At 36.9% G+C, this 16,465-nt stretch overlaps 1 pseudogene; it reads right to left on the bottom strand.

The window, feature by feature from the left end:
* Positions 14,343 to 16,465, bottom strand: part of LOC109820282 — a 10,193-nt pseudogene continuing 8,070 nt past the window's right edge.

Raw genomic sequence — 16,465 nt, 5'->3', positions numbered from 1 at the left:
TGTCTGGTTAACGTCTACAACCGCTGGCATTCTTCTTTACCACAGGAAGGCAAAAGTTTGAGTTCGAAAGGAAATTCCGCTCGTCGGTTGGCTCCGCTCTCGGATCTTTCTTCCTCGGAGGAAAGCGTTCGCCTCGCTCCTCCGCGCGTCTTCAAATTCTTTCCAAGTTTGGACGGTGCGACTTCCCATAACTTCTAAATTATCTCAAATAGATAGGTTGTTAAAATGACATGTCTGGAGGATGAAGTCGCTCCGTGAATCGGATCTGGCGGGCAGTTCATTGCCTTTATTCAAAAAGCTCTTGACAAAGTCGTCGAGCTGTTCGTTCATCTCTTGTTTCTCATCGAAAAGTGTCGCTGATGGATACCTCAATCGTCGTCATCAAGAAGTACCAAGGGAATGAGTTCTCCATATCGTCCCAGTTGTTTAATACTTCCGGCTTGAGAACGGCGGTAGACAATCGAAGGCCGGCAGGCACGCGAAGGGTGCCAACGAATGAACCGACACCCATCAAGGCTTCATTACCGCGGAGATCATACCGACCAAGTGAGACTTGAAGTAGATCAAGGTGTTGAGTGGTGAACGCATTCCCTCAAATGGCGTGAAGTTAATCAAGTTGAAACTTCGCCGGATACCTGCTATTGAGTCCCACTCCTGATATGGACATGGAATGCGCAGTCCTCTTTACCTCTCGATCAGACATTAGAGGCGTTGATTTTACTCTCGAGATCTTTCATTTTTCATCATCACTTGTGTCGGACCCTCGGACGGATTTAAAAGAGGAAATACAGGCCACCCCCGACATTGTCAATCTTCGTGAAACACCACCGCCACATGTTGTTATCTTTAGTGGGGCCACCCCCAGCGTTTTGGTCAATCGAGAGTTAGCTCATGCTAATCACAAAATCGAAGGTTTGCATGACAAATTAGAGCGAGCGAAAAAGACGGTGCTGACAATTTGAAAAATAAAAATCCACAGGCGATTGAGACGTGCATCCACATCTGAAAGTCGCTGCCTGCTTGATCAGTAACGGTTGCGATGGCTAACGAATTCACGCGAACTGGATTGGATAGAGCCGAATTTGTTGGGTCATGCTCTTCCCTTTAATCCGTAAGCATAGCCCATTTCCATTTCAGATCTTGAATGCCTGCTTTCTGTTTGTGTTAGAGCATCCTCAAAGAATTTTGGCGATTTGCTGCGGTATTGATCATGCTTCACGGGATTAGTCGGCCTAGGATACGCTATGTATCAGAACGTTGCCGAGTTAGCGTTGTCTTCTTGAGGATAACCGCTCTATGATTCTCGTGATAAATCCCTTGTCCTAATATTTTCCTGATGGCAACCGGTTTAGACGGTGCGATAACGAGAGGGTTCAAAGAAGCTAGAAAGGGGTCGAATGGCGACTTCCCTATCAGTCATATTTATTGTTGACTTCCGGAGTTCGTCACTTGAACAACCGAATCTCTTTTTTACAGAGAACGCTTGGTTTGGACTTAAGTCATTCCATTGGAAATCCTCCGGAAATATGGAGACCCTCTGCAGAGGGATTTAGGGCAACTGCAACGCTGATAATACTGCCTGATTATTCGGCGCACGGGTAGTGGGATTTGGTTCTCGGCATATCTCTTCGAGACTCGTTCATTCCCACCAGCCCGATAGTAGAACTCATCGACAATGACCGGAGCAACCTATCGTGTGTTGACATGAACTCCCCCTGGTATAACGTTATCAAATGCGCAGATGAATACGTTTTCTTTAGGGATTTGCCGCTTTATTAGCATTCTTAAGAGTCACGTGTTAGCTACGCTTTGGGACACAAGGATGCTCAACAGGCCTTGGTTTTGGATAAACCACCCCCAGGCGGGTAGAAATTGGAGTTTTCCCTTTTATGAGTAAGGCTTGAAATTGTTACGAAGGGCGTTGTGCGACCCCCAGCTCGACGAATCGCATCCGGGGTTTCAGTCACGGGACCCAAGCAATTCTTCGATCAGAACTTTGCCTGCGATCCTCGGGTGCAAAGGACCCAGGCGATCGATTCTATCGCTCACCTTGAGATGACGTCCACCACTGTCACTGGTGCCGTTCCGTCGGAGGTGCGGAACTCACAGGGATCGACGAAAACAGGTGTAGAAACATCTTCTGCCTTGAACTCTGGCTGCGGGTCAAGAATTAAGTGAGCTGACGGGTTGGAGGGTCGGATTCAAGTGACCCCAAAATGGGAGGGTCGGATTTGGGTGACCCGTAAAGTGGAGGGTCGAACCCAAGTGACGCCGCGATTTGGGAGGGTCGGATTTGGGGCGACCTGGGCAGATTGGCGGGTCAGATTTTGATGACCGGGTGCAGATTGGGCGGTCGGATTTTGGTTGACCTGCAATTTGGCGGGTCGGACCCAATGACCCGTGATTTGGAAAGGTCGGATTTGGGCGACCGTGCAGATTGCCGGGTCGGATTTTGGTGACCTGCAGATTGGCGGTCGGATTTGGTGACCTGCAGATTGACGGGTCGGATTTTGAGTTGACCCGCGGACTCGGCGGGTGCGTGATTTGAGTGACCCCGGCGATTCGGCGGTCCGGATTGAGAGTGACCCGCAGACCGCGGCGGGTTCGATGTCCCCACATACCGCCGTCTTGGACGTTTGGCCTCCCTAAACTTTGTGCAGTTTTGGTGGCATTCTTTTTCCACTTCTTCCCTCCTGCAATCTATTTACCTCTTCGCCAAGAAATTCGCAGGCGCTGTGCAATAGCAAGCAGTACGCGATGCTTTTTTGATCCGCTCTTCAAGAGTTGAACCGGGTCCTTCGACTGTACCCCATTCACTTGTTTGGTGATTTGGGGGAGGGCATGTGTTCGCTGTTGGGGCGCTTGCGTTGCCTTAATTTTTCAGATCCGCCTCGTAACGAATACCCGTCAATTGACTCCAAGGCTGCTAGCGAGTTGGCGCGCTGAGCAGCCGTTTGGCGGCTGTTCTTTGACGAGCTCTCTCGATAAAGGGCTGCGGCCTTCTGTACTCAAACTCCTTGATTGAGGAAAGGAGTTCAAGAAATCTACAGACCCCGGACTGCAAATTGGAGCCAGAAGGAGCGTTGCAAGTTCAACTACCGCAATAAAAAAAAAAAAAAAACAACGGGCGTTGATCTTCCTTCGGCTTCGAGAGGCGGAGGATGCTGGAAGGAGGAGGAAGCGACAGATATTCGCTCGAACTTCAGTTGGTCGAAGCTCGTACATCGACCACTTCTTCAACCGGGAATGAGATCCAAGTTGCGACAAATGTTGAGTCCCACGTGTGGTCGGCCAGTTTGTTTGCGTCGAAAATTTTGTATTCATTGCGTATGCATTACAACTTTAGTCGTTACAATGAAAACAAAAAAAGATTAAATCTTTTTAATAAAGATTTTTATGCACAATGAAAACAAAAGTTACAACCTCTCGTCAAACAAACGCAGAGATCGTTTTATCGTTTCTGCTGCGTGGGATCTTTGCCTGTGCAGGGGTTTATCCGGTGGACGCAGCCTAGATCTTGGATCCGGTTTGATGAAAATTCCGCAGAGCTTCGCCTTCGCCGATGGGAAGTATTTGATTTTTGAAGCGCTGAATCGACCAAGCGAAAATCAGGGCTTCTCTCGAGTTAAGACAAACCTAATCTCAAGGGACGGACGGGAACGGGTGTCGATCTCCTCGAAACTCTTCTTTTATGCCGAAAAGCTCGCCAGTCTGTCAAACTCGCTGAAATTCGTGCTCGCTTTGACTCCCACAATCCGGCAGCCCTCCTCGTCTTGATAATCAATCGCACCACCGCTGAAAAGGAGGAGCCCTATGCTTTATTTATAGGGCTGGAAGCGGTTATTTGGAGAGAACAAGTGATTTGGCCTTAATCTTTAGTCAATAACAGCCTAACCATGTTTGTAGATGATATCAAGTTAGTTGAATGGCTCAGGAAACCAACAAATCTCTGAGAAAACCATCAAAACCGAACGCGGGTCCAAAAACAGCGCGTGCAGGAAGAAAAAAAAAAAAAAAAAAAAGTCTGACCGCGCGCTTGGCGGGTCGGCGCGTCCGACCGCGCGAGCGCGTCGACTTGGCCGACGCCGCGCCGCCGCGGGTCGGACTTGGCCGACCCCGCGCTGCCGCGGGTCGGACTTGCTCGACCCGCGCGTGGGCGCAGGGTCGGCGCTTTGTCCGACCCGCGCCGCCCGCGGGTCGGACTTGGCCAACGCGCGTGGGCGCGGGTCGGTTTGGTCGTCTCCGCGCGGCAGCGCTAGTTTCGCTGATTTCTTGTGTTTTTAACGACTTTTCGCGTATTCTTCCGGGACTTGTATTTCTCGGCCGTTTTGTTTACTCATCCGTCGTGTTTGACTGTATCTCCACACTGAGTTGATTAATCGTACGTTGATTAACGGCCATCGTGAACTGACTGAGCGCGCGCACTGATTGACATGGGCACGACTGAATGATGCGTGCGTGTTAACTGACTGTTGGGTGCATTTGTACGCTTTGAGTTGATTAACGCGTGCGGCCCACTTGGCGTTTTCCGTTGTGGTGGTTCGTTGTCGTGTCATCAACAGTTTGCCTATTCGCTTCATGCGCTTGTCGGCGTTGGATATTGTGGTGGTTCGTTGTCGTGTCATCAACAGTTTGCCTATTCGCTTCATGCGCTTGTCGGCGTTGGATAATCCTCTTTGATTCGGATAACGACGTTCATCACCTTCTCTTTGTCTTGAGCTGTGTGCGGGCACCCATAGGCATTTTTAGACGCCTACAACATCCAATATGTAAGGGTATTTATGTAACCTTATACATATTCACTTCACTTCTCACCTCTTTATTAGAACTCTCAAACAAGATAAAACAAATTTACTTCTGTTCCTTTTACTAAACTACCAAACAACATTTTATCTTTTCACTTTCATTCCCTACATTTCCTTTCTATTATTTAACTTTTCGTCCTCCCATTAGTAAACTCCCAAACAAAACATAAAGAAAGGGATAGAAAGTTTTATTGGGAGGGTAGAGGAGGAAAATGAGGGAAAATTTTACACTAAAATCTTACACCAAAATTGTGGGGTAAAGGACGGGAAGGCAGAATTGGCAAGTTCTCTTTCTTTCTTTTCCTTTCCTTCTCTTCCCTTAGTGAGCTCCCAAACACAGCATTAGTTTAGGGGGAAAAAAGTGTTAAGCAACTTGAAAGCTAGACCAACCCTTTTTAGACTAAAATTGTGTCAAGATCGAACCCTCATTTTTTGAGTGTTTGCCAAACAGAATTAATCCTATGATGTTTTCCGTGACAGATGTTTAGATATACCACGTAGAAAATGTTGGGTATCAACTCAAACTCTAAGTTAGTATAGTGTTTTTAATTCTTTATAGAATTTCATGAGAATTAGATAGGGTTAGAGATCTATCATGATTAGGAGTTTGGATTCCATCATGATTAGGAGTTTGAATCTTATTCTAATTAGGAAATTAGGCTAGAGATAGGGTTTTGGTTTCCCTATATATGTCCTTCTATTGTTAGAGAAAAAACTAAGAAGAAGAAGAAGTGTATAAAAAGAGAGAGAGAGAGAGGGTTTGGCAGTCTTTGTTCGTGCAAAAAGATTATAATTTGGAGGTGATAGTGGTTTGATTTTGATCCCGTGATTTTTTTCTGTTGAGAGTTTTTCACATTAAATCTTGTGTAATTTTATTTGTTGTGTTTAGTGTTTTTTTTTTTTTGGTTTTTATGAGATCTAAAAAAATCCCTACAAGTGATATCAGAGCGGGGTTCGACGGTTCGTAGAGATTTGATCGGTGTGTGATTCGTGAAGGCGTTAGCGGTCGAAGCGCGGTGATCGACATTGATAAGAAAAAGTTACTGTAGCGACGACACTGTAGCAGGAATACTAGCAGGCACTGTTCACGCATATCCGACGGTTGAGGTTGATTTGTCTTTTGATCGAGGATTTGGAGATGGATTTTGGTGATACGGGAGTTCGTTCCTAGGGTTTTTCGACATGTTGAGTTCGTTTTTTATGTCGGTTTTATCAAATTCAATCTTTATAGTGACTAATTTGAATTTTGATTATGGTTAGAGGATGATGACTTCTTCGGGTCCAAAGTTTGATATTCCGCTATTCAATGGCAAGATAAATTTTACAGTATGGCAGTGCACGGTTCAAGATATTCTTGTGCATCAAGGTGTTGATCAAGCTTTAGAGGATAAGAAACATGAAGGATTAAAGGATGTTGAATGGAGTTCTATGCAAAAGAGGGCGGTTAGCACAATTCATTTAGCATTCTCCCCCGAGATCAAGTACAATGTTATGCAAGAGACCACACCAAGAGGACTGTGGGAAAGGCTTGAGGGGATTTATGCGTCGAAGTCGATGACCAACCGATTGTGTTTGGGGATAGAGCTTTATTCGTTGAAGATGGAAGAAGGTACAACAATTTAAGACCACATCAATGCCTTTAATCAGCTAGTTTGCCAACTTATGAATATTGATGAGGAGATTAAAAAAGAAGAGCAGGCGCTACTCCTATTGTCTTCATTGTCGAAATTATACAAGTCGTTAGTTCAGATGATAATTGCAGCGAAACAGACTTTAAAGTTTGACGATGTGATAACACTCCTACGTGAGAATGAAAGGATGATGGGAAAGGATAGCACATCTAATAGTGGTGAGAGTACACTTGCTTTTGAAGGTTCTAATCGAGGGAGGAGTAAGGGAAGATGTGACAGTTATCGAGAAATGTTAAAATCTCAGGCCCGAGACGACAGCGAAAAAGAGTGCTATTATTGTGGAGAGAAGAGTTACATTCAGTTCAGATGTTCCCAGATGCGTGATGATTTGAAGAGTATTAGACGGATGAAGCTTCAAGAAAATGGGAAGAAGACAGACTCCTCGGTGGTTGTGTGTGATGAAGATATGGTTTTATTAATGCAGAGTACATATACTAATACGAGTAATATTTGGGTGTTAGATGCTATAGCCTCTATGCATGTTTGTAACAACAAAAATTATTTTAACACATTAAAGACAGATGAAGAATTTGACGACATCATTGTTGGAAACAATAAGAAGATGAATGTTGAAGGTGTTAGAAGTATTCGCCTCAAGCTTCACACTGGGAAGGTCAGAATTCTTCATCATGTGAGATATGTGTCATCATGTGGTGCTAATTTAATTTTATTGGATGAAATGGCATCACGTGGGTACAAGTATGTGAGTGAAGGAGAGTGATGCAATGTGTATAGAGATGGTGATTTGATTTTGCGAGGGAGGAAGAATGGCAATCATATTTGCTATTTAGATGGGCGATCCGTTAATAGTATAGATTACTCTTCTCAAACTCTTGTTCACAAGGGAGAGGTGAAGAACAAGAAGAAGAGAGTGAGTTTTTCTAAAACCGTTGAGACACTTAGAGTTTTTTCGACGAGGGAGGATATGTTGGGTATCAACTCAAACTCCAAATTAGTATAGTGCTTTTAATTCTTTGCAGAACTTTATGAGAATTAGATAGGGTTAGAAATCTATCATGATTAAGAGTTTGAATCTTATTCTAATTAGGAAGTTAGGCTAGAGATAGGGTTTTAGTTTCCCTATATATGTCATTCTATTGTTAGAGAAAAAACTAAGAAGAAGAAGAAGTGCAGAGAGAAAGAGAGAGAGAGAGAGAGAGGGGTTGGCAGTCTTTGTTCGTGCAAAAGATTATAATTTAGAGATAATAGTGGATTGATTTTGATCCAATGGTTTTTCCCTGTTGAGGGTTTTCCACGTTAAATTTTGTGTAATTTTATTTGTTACGTTTGGTGGTTTTTTAGGGTTTTTACGAGATGTAAAAAATCTCTACAGAAAAACCATAAGAATGGTTATGAAAGAATCTAGACTCCTATTTCTTTCTACTTTAATGCTTACTACTAACTTTTGGGAAGCTTGCAATTTGTAATCAAATTGCATATTTTGTTTGTCATTAGATTATGCATAAAGAACGTATTATCAAATTATTAAGTTGTATCATGGAAGTTATTTATATACTTTGATTTGAAAAGTTCTTCATATTATTTGCTAGTTTTGCTAGTTAAAAAAATCCTCCGAGTTAGCCATAATTGAATATTAGATTCTCTAAATTTGATAATTTTTAATTAGACCTCAAATTGTTCAAGTCACATTTGACTAGTTGAAGTAAAAACCACGTTTCAAATATTTTACAAGTATGTTTGGATTTCACTAGTATGCTATATGTGCGTTGCACGTGATGCATATTAAGAAACTACAATAGTTTAAATATTTGAAGGCTAAGTTATTTTTCACTCACTAAATTTACAATTATTTATTAAATACATTATTCACATAGAACATATGCTAACTGCACATTGCTTGTAGTTTTAAACAATCATCCACTAAATAACTTTTCATGTGCATAGAAATTTCAGACTTTACAATTTTCCCATCAAGACCCGATATCATTTGGCTAGCCTAGATTGTATAAATTGATTTTATGAGAAAAATTTTCACAATTTTCACAAGTATGTTTGGATTTCATTAGGGGTAGAGAAAGTTATGGAAAAATAGGAAAGAGAAAAGAAAAGAAGTTAAGGAAATTTTCTTCCTCTAAAGTTTCATCTCAATTCAAAGGGAACAAATTTTGTATTGTACTAAACGTAGGGGAACTAGGGGGAACACTCACGCTCTATAAAAGATTTCCAAATAAGATGAATGTTTTTTCCTAACTTCTCTTCTTACCCATTCCTCTTATTTCTGTGACGCCCCAGGATTTATACAAGACTGTAGTCCAAGGTAAAACCCGAATTGTCAAACCTGCCAAGCACCAAACACCATGCTACGACATGTTTTACCATCACAGTCACTATCTCTCTAGTAGAAATAACAAATAGATAAAGGTACAAAACAGGCAAATAATAAAAGTAGTACAAAATCAAATATGCATAGAAGAAGTATACCAACAAATGAGCTCAACTAAAATAAAATAAAAATATCTCTAAGTCTGAAATACATCTTAACACAATGAGTCAAATGAAATCTAACTAAGACACTTAGCCTCTACAAAATGAATACAACTCTAAAGTCTAAGCAATAAACATAACTATATATAGTAGAGCTTCAACTGCTAAAACTGTGCGACGGTGACTATGCTAGAACTCCATCATCCTGCGGCTCTCCGAAACTCTAAACTACTTGAAAGATACAATTTAAACAAAAAAATCAACAATAAGAGCGTCAGAGCGCTACAGCAAGATCACCTTCATCCGCCCACGGAAAAAGGGCTATTAGATGAAGTGGATGTTCTATCTATTAAGCATAGTCTACCTATATCATTTTTTTCGTATCTAATAGAGTTAATATTTAAACATCTACAAGACGAGACATAGTATGTTGAGCGAAATAATCCAAACAAGGAAACCCTAGATCTTTTTCTTATGAGTTTAGAGAGCTTTGTGAAGCAAAACACCGACACGAGGGCGGGATCATCGACGTGTAGTGAGGGAGAACAGGTTGTTTATACTTGTGGATTGCTTGCTATTTGTTTCAGAGGCTTGCACATGATATTAAGGCAAGATTACTTACATCCAAACACATCCCCATAGTTAAATAACTAGTTTAGAAGTTTAAATTTTGTTTACATGCTTAGATCTTAATCTAATGTGAAAAAGAATAGATTTTTTTGTTGTTAGATCTTAAACAAATGTTAGATCTACATGTTTTTCTTGCTGTTTAACTAGAAATCTGAAATAACAAATGAAATCCAAATTGAACCAAACTAATGCCAATTGAAAGATATGTGAACCTAGATTTCATTTGTTTAACCTCTTATTTCTCTGCAAGATTTAGATATTTAACTTCTAAATGTTATGATTTGAAAATATCATGTAAAAGTGAGGCTAATTTAAGAGTCTCGTTAATTAAGGGCATATTTGGCTTATATATATATATTTTTTCAACCTTATAAGTTACTCATGTATTTTTACTTACTAGTTTTTACACACATACAATGCGCCTGGTTAAATACCATAATTAAGTATTTTTAGTTTATTTCCTTACCAAAAATTTGCTCATCTGTTCTACTTTGATGGCTTTCGCTTACTTATGTATGTAAACTTTAGCATTGTGAGTATTTATTTTCTTTAATGTTCGTTTAAATGAGCTACACTCAATTTAAATTTTCTTGTTGATAATTGAATTGATAGGAAAAATGTAATCTTAGGCCAATTTAAATTATCGTATTATTTGGACCGACATGTAATCAAGCTGCATCTTAGAAGGTATAGTATTGTAAAAGTGAAAAACACTTGAAAAATAGTGTTATAAAAGGAAGATGAATAATTAAAGCTAATAAGACAAGATGATTGGTTAAAAGTGAGCTAAAACAACACAAAAGAGAATTATGATGTTTATTCCTAATAAATAGCATCCACATAGTTTTTAAAAAAAGTATTAAAATAAGCTCATGAAGATTCCTAATTTACTTATAAAAGTAGACTATTCTGTAAAATATCCAGAAAACATTTCTTTCATTCCTTCTATTCCATTTTTTATTGAGCCGACATCAATCTTTCTCCACTTTATCTTTTTTGATAAAATTAGACTACATTTAGATGTTGAAAAAGGATAATAAATCTTAAATTAAAGGTTAAATTTATATATCTTAGAGAAAGATTATCAATAACTATTCTTTTCTTTGCTACGTTTTGAAATTTTAGTCTTTTTTATTTAAAATTTTTGAGGTGTGTTTTGTAAATTTTAAAACTTTGAGAGAGTTTTATGAAATATTTTAATTTTAAGTTCGGTGCTTACAATTTTTATGTTTCATGTGTTGGTGGTAAGTTTTTTGCAACTCTAAAATTTTGAGGGTGTTTTCTTTGCACATATGTACTTTTAGAAGTAGAACATAAATAGTTATTTATAAAAGAAGCTGTATCATTCTTTATGTTCTCTACTTCTAACATGGCATCAATCTTAGCATGAGATAGGCTAGCAATAGATGAGATCAAATTTTTATTTTCCAAATTTAATAAGTCATTGCTTTCTTTAAGCATAGTATTTTTATTTTCAATGACATCAAATTTGGATACTAGCTTCTCATGATCGGATTTTAAATTATCATGCTTGCATTGTAAATCAACAAAATCTTTATGCAATTTGTTAAAGGCATGCAACAAATTTTTACTAGCACAAGCAAGTTCATCATTAGGTAAATCATTAATGGTTTCAAACTCGCAAACCTCACTAGGGCTATCGCCTAGTGACCGTGTGCATGAAGCTCCATATGAACTTGAAGCGGGATCCTCCAAAGCTTGTCGGATCGCCTCCAAATCCCCTTGATGTGCTTCTATAAATTTCCAAAGTTTGTAAGCACTATCAAAATGAACAAATTTGTTAGACATAGATGAATTAAAAGCATTTAGCAAATATTCTAACAAAATATTGTTCATTGTAAACATACGATGATCATTCTTATTCCACTTGGATTTCTCCATAGTGGGCACAATATAAGCATCATCTATAATTTCTCATAAATCAAAGTGTTTAGATTGAACAAAAAGTTTAAATCTAACACACCATTAGGCATAGGGGAAATTATCTAATCTAGGAGCAATATTGATGGCATAACCTAAACCATGTATATCCATAATATAAAAGGCAAGCAAGATACAAATAAAGCTTAAAAATAGATTAGCACAATAAGCTAACTTGGATCTTTAACTCAAGGCGATTAGACCTTAAATCAAAGAGCACCAAGCTCTGATACCAATTGTTAGACCCTAGAGGGGGGGTGATTAGGGTCTTATGCTAATCAAATCCGATTATATGCCAATTAAAATTAATTAACAAGTTATCCTAGCAAGTATGAAATACCACAAGATATATGAGCTAGGATAAGCAATATTAACAATGAGATATATCCTATATGATGAATATATATATGCAAGGATATATAAACTAACACAAAATGATATATCCTATCAAAGAGATATACAATATGATATATGTATAGGATATGTAAACTAACACAAGGGGTAAACAATCTAAACAAGATAGTGGATGATATAGAAATGAGCAATGCACAATGGCGATATAAGATATGAACATAAATATAAATGAACGCCAAACCACACTCAAACACACTATATGATCACGGAGTTCGGACCTTCCGTCCTACGTCTCCGCTCCCCACTCCCGGGGAGAAATCCACTAACACAATCCGGTTTGGAAGCCGGAACTTCTTCTACACACTCGGTTTTCTAGCTAACCGAAAACTCTACAACTCACACTCTTCGAATAACGTTTACAACCACACTATGTCGATTTTCAACGCTCACCGAACAACGTTCACTCCTCACACCACTCGGTTTTCTAGCTCACCAAAAACCTTACAACATTCTCAATGTAACAATAAATGGTTTGTTCTCTCATACAAGACGAGAACTCAATTAAACACAACTTAATATTACAATCGCTCACAACCCCAAATATATTATGTATGAAAATACTAAAAGCTCAAGTGGGTGTGTGTAACAATGAGTAAATAAAATCAAATCAAATCAACTCAAATATAAGATCTAGCTTAAGAACAATGATAAACAAGTATATAAATGTAAAGCTAGAGTTTGAGTTTAGAAAACTTCTCAATTGATAACAAGATGGAGATTGAAATGAAGTTCAGACACTGTGAATGATCTTCTCCACTTGTAAAACAATCTACAAACCAAACAGACTTTGAACCCAACTAAAACCCTTTTCAAAAACTCTTTAAAACTTCTTCAAAACTCTTTAATGGGTTGTAAAATAGAAGGGGGTTTGGGAGTTTATATAGAAAAAGAAACAACAGCTGAAACCCAAAACCAAATCAACAAAAATCCCAGAAAATCAGGAAACATATTTCTGTACAATATTACCGTTGGGAGTTCGACGGTCGACCGACGAAATTTTTGGTCGACCGACGAGATCATTCGGTCGACCGACGAAATTTCCGATCAACCGCGATCCAGATCGAAAACGAGAAAAACAAACAGAGACTTCATCGGTCGACCGGTGCGGTCGACCGACAGAAAAATCGAGCTCTCGGTTGACCGCATCGGTCGACCGACAAACTCTCTGCTGCCCACTGACGAATGATCATATGAGCGGTCGACCGGTGCGGTCGACCGCATTCTGATACATTTCAGATAAACAGTTTTTAGAGCTGATTTTTGAGACTTTGGAAAATATATTAAAAATAACAAATGAAGTCCAAAAATAATGAAACTTTGGAAAATGTATATAAACATGTAAATGAACATGTTACAAAAAGAATTTTCCAAATTGCATTTCCCATTTGTGAAAAATCATCATTTTGCAAAATAGTTCAAAACACGAAAAAGTAAACATGTGAATTTTGATATTTTGGCTAAACTATGTTTTAAAACTTTGCACAATGATTATACAGACTTAATAAAATATGTATATGATTATTGTTAAGTCCAAAAACTAAGAATATAGAATTTTCACAAAATTGCATATTCTATGCAATGTTTTCAAAAACACAATAGTAAATATGAAATATGTGATTTCATATTATAAACATGAGAACCCAAAACCATGCATGTATATATATAACTATATATATACATAGAAAACAAAACTTATGTGTATATATATATATACCTATATATATACGAAGAAACCAATAATTGTGTGTGTATATGATATTGAGCTTAACGTACTTAACACACATAATACAAATCCTAAACTAAATTACCCAAGCCATATAATTGTGTGTATATGATATTGACCTTAGAGTATCTAACACACATAATATAAAATCTAAACTAGATTACCCAAGCTGATCTTGATCTTCAATAAGCTTGACTTGGTACACTTTGCGGATGAAGCTTGAACTTGATCTTTAACTTGAATTTGCATAGCTTCACCGACATTCCGCTAACCTCCTTTGGATATGATCGTTGAAGCTCTATTCCATCAATCCTCCAACTACGTTGTTTGTCTATAATAAGAAAACACAAATACTAGACAAACAACATTAGAGATAAATTGTTTGTTAAATATCATCAAAACAAGAAGGCCAACACATTATGCGTTTATTGATACCAACATCAACATTTAGATTTAACCCATCTAAATGGATCGTATTCTTCTTCCCCACTCTCTTTCTCTATCAAACTCCTCACACTGATTCCCGTCTTCCTCTCTTAATCTATTATTGTTGCGGATGTATAGAGGAATACATTACACACAAAGAAGAGCTTCACCTAGAAGAAATTGTAAGTTTATTATGTGAAAGGATTATGATATTTCTTTAAAAAATAAAATAAAATAAAAACTGCTTTACCTATTTACAATTTCAGATTTCTTGTCAATTCTTTATTTTGCTATTATTGTTGCATGATAGTTGATAGAGTAATATATTACATTCCAAGCGAGCTCCACTCGGAAAAAAAACTAGAATGTATGTTTATGATAAGGGATTCTATATAAGTTTGAAGAGTTTGCGGGTTAAGTTGCATGTCGCTTATTTGACATTGTGAAAAGAATCGATGATGGCATCAGCGAGGTAGTCGCACTTGGCCAGAGTCAGCCCAGGCAAAGAGAACCTGCCGTCCTTGGTCATGTACACGTGCCATTTCTTCGTCATGTTCCCACTCTGGTGATGCAACAAACAAACGTGAGTCACAAAACTCATGAAAATAGCTTCCTTTGGATACCATGGTGTTTCCCTTGTTTTGTTTTTTTTAAAAACATCATGGTGTTGTGTTTTTCCCTTAAAATGTTTTCAAAACACCATGTTAAGTATTTTTGGTCAACACTAGTTTGAATCATTATACCATTAGTATTAAACAAATTATTAATATATTATATATTAATTATAATAAAATATATTGTAAATAATATTTAGTTTACATTATTATAGCATTATAAGTATTAAATGTAATGCAATATAATATTGTATAATGTGTTATAATATTATATTATAATTTAATAAGTTTTATTATATTATAATAATTATTATATTATAATTATTACATATTATTTTCAAATAATTATATATTTAATTATTTTGGTATATCAATTTGTTATTGTTGTATATTATATTAATATTTTTATAATAATGTTATTTTATTATTAATATAATATTATACTATTAATAATATAATTTAATATTATACTATTATTCATATAATATAATATTATTAATACTGTTAATATTATGTTATTACTAGTATGTTATTAATAAATTAATATATTATAAATATTTTAATATTATATAATATATTATAGTGATTATACTATTGTATAGTATATTATTATATCATTATTATATTATTATTAATTATCAATAACTTTTTCTATTAGTTTATTTATATTTTATTATTATTTATTTATTATATAATACATTATTAACATATTAAATATTGGTATTTAATATGTTATAATATTATTATATAAGATATTTTATTTATTTTATTTATTATATTATTTAATGAATATTACTAGTATATTAAATTAACTATAGTATAGTATAGTATAGTATAATATAATAAGCATGTTGATAATAACTCTATATTAATTATATTTAATATATTATGTTAGATATTATATTAACACCTTCTCAGACTCAAAACCAAAACACCAAACTTAAAACACCTAAAAGGTGTTTTGATAAGTGTTGTATTTTTGGTTTGAGAATGATTTAGCTTTAAAAACACCATGGTTTTCAAACGTATGGTATTTTGTTTTTGGTAAAAACATCATGTAAACAAGTAAAACACCATAGTATCCAAACGGAGCCAAGGAATTGAACAATTTTTCACTTCAGTCCCATTTAATTTTTTTTTATTGAAATCAATACTTTTTTTAATTTACCAAAACCGACCCGATTTCTTGATTATCAGCTTAATCACCTTCCTAATTAGTCGGGGTTGGCAACCCCGACTAATTAGGAAGGTGATTAAGCTTGTAATCACGAAATCGGGTCGGTTTTGATAAATAAAAAAAAGGATCGATTTCAATAATAAAAAATTGGAATGGGGGTGAAGTGAAAAATTGTTCTGAGTGAAAAATAGTGCACACGCATCAAAGTGATACTGGACAAATCTGTAAGCATATATTTCACAAACTCCACCGGTAAGTTTGGCTGCTTTTCACTTTACTTCTAAACAAGTTAGATTTTTTACCTTATCCCCAATGAGTTTTGTCAGAAGACCCCCGAAACTATAGTTGTTAGTTCTATTGTGTTACATGCAAATAACGTGATGTCGGGGTGTTAGGGGGAGTAAAAAAAAATTAAACATTTTGCGGGTTTTCTGGATTTTCAAAAAAAAATTGGGGTTAAGTGGAAAATGTCCAAACTTATAGGGGAACTTTGTGAAATGTACACAATTTTAAATTCTAAAGGGTTAATTTCAGTAAACCACCCTCAACTAATGATTAAAGTCAAATAACCTCCCCAAGTTTTCTAATTCATCATTTTA

Source organism: Asparagus officinalis, chromosome 8, assembly GCF_001876935.1.
Source record: "Asparagus officinalis chromosome 8, Aspof.V1, whole genome shotgun sequence".
Lineage (NCBI taxonomy): Eukaryota > Viridiplantae > Streptophyta > Magnoliopsida > Asparagales > Asparagaceae > Asparagus > Asparagus officinalis.
Note: the sequence above shows the minus strand (reverse complement) of the source record. Positions and strands in the feature narration are given on the sequence as shown.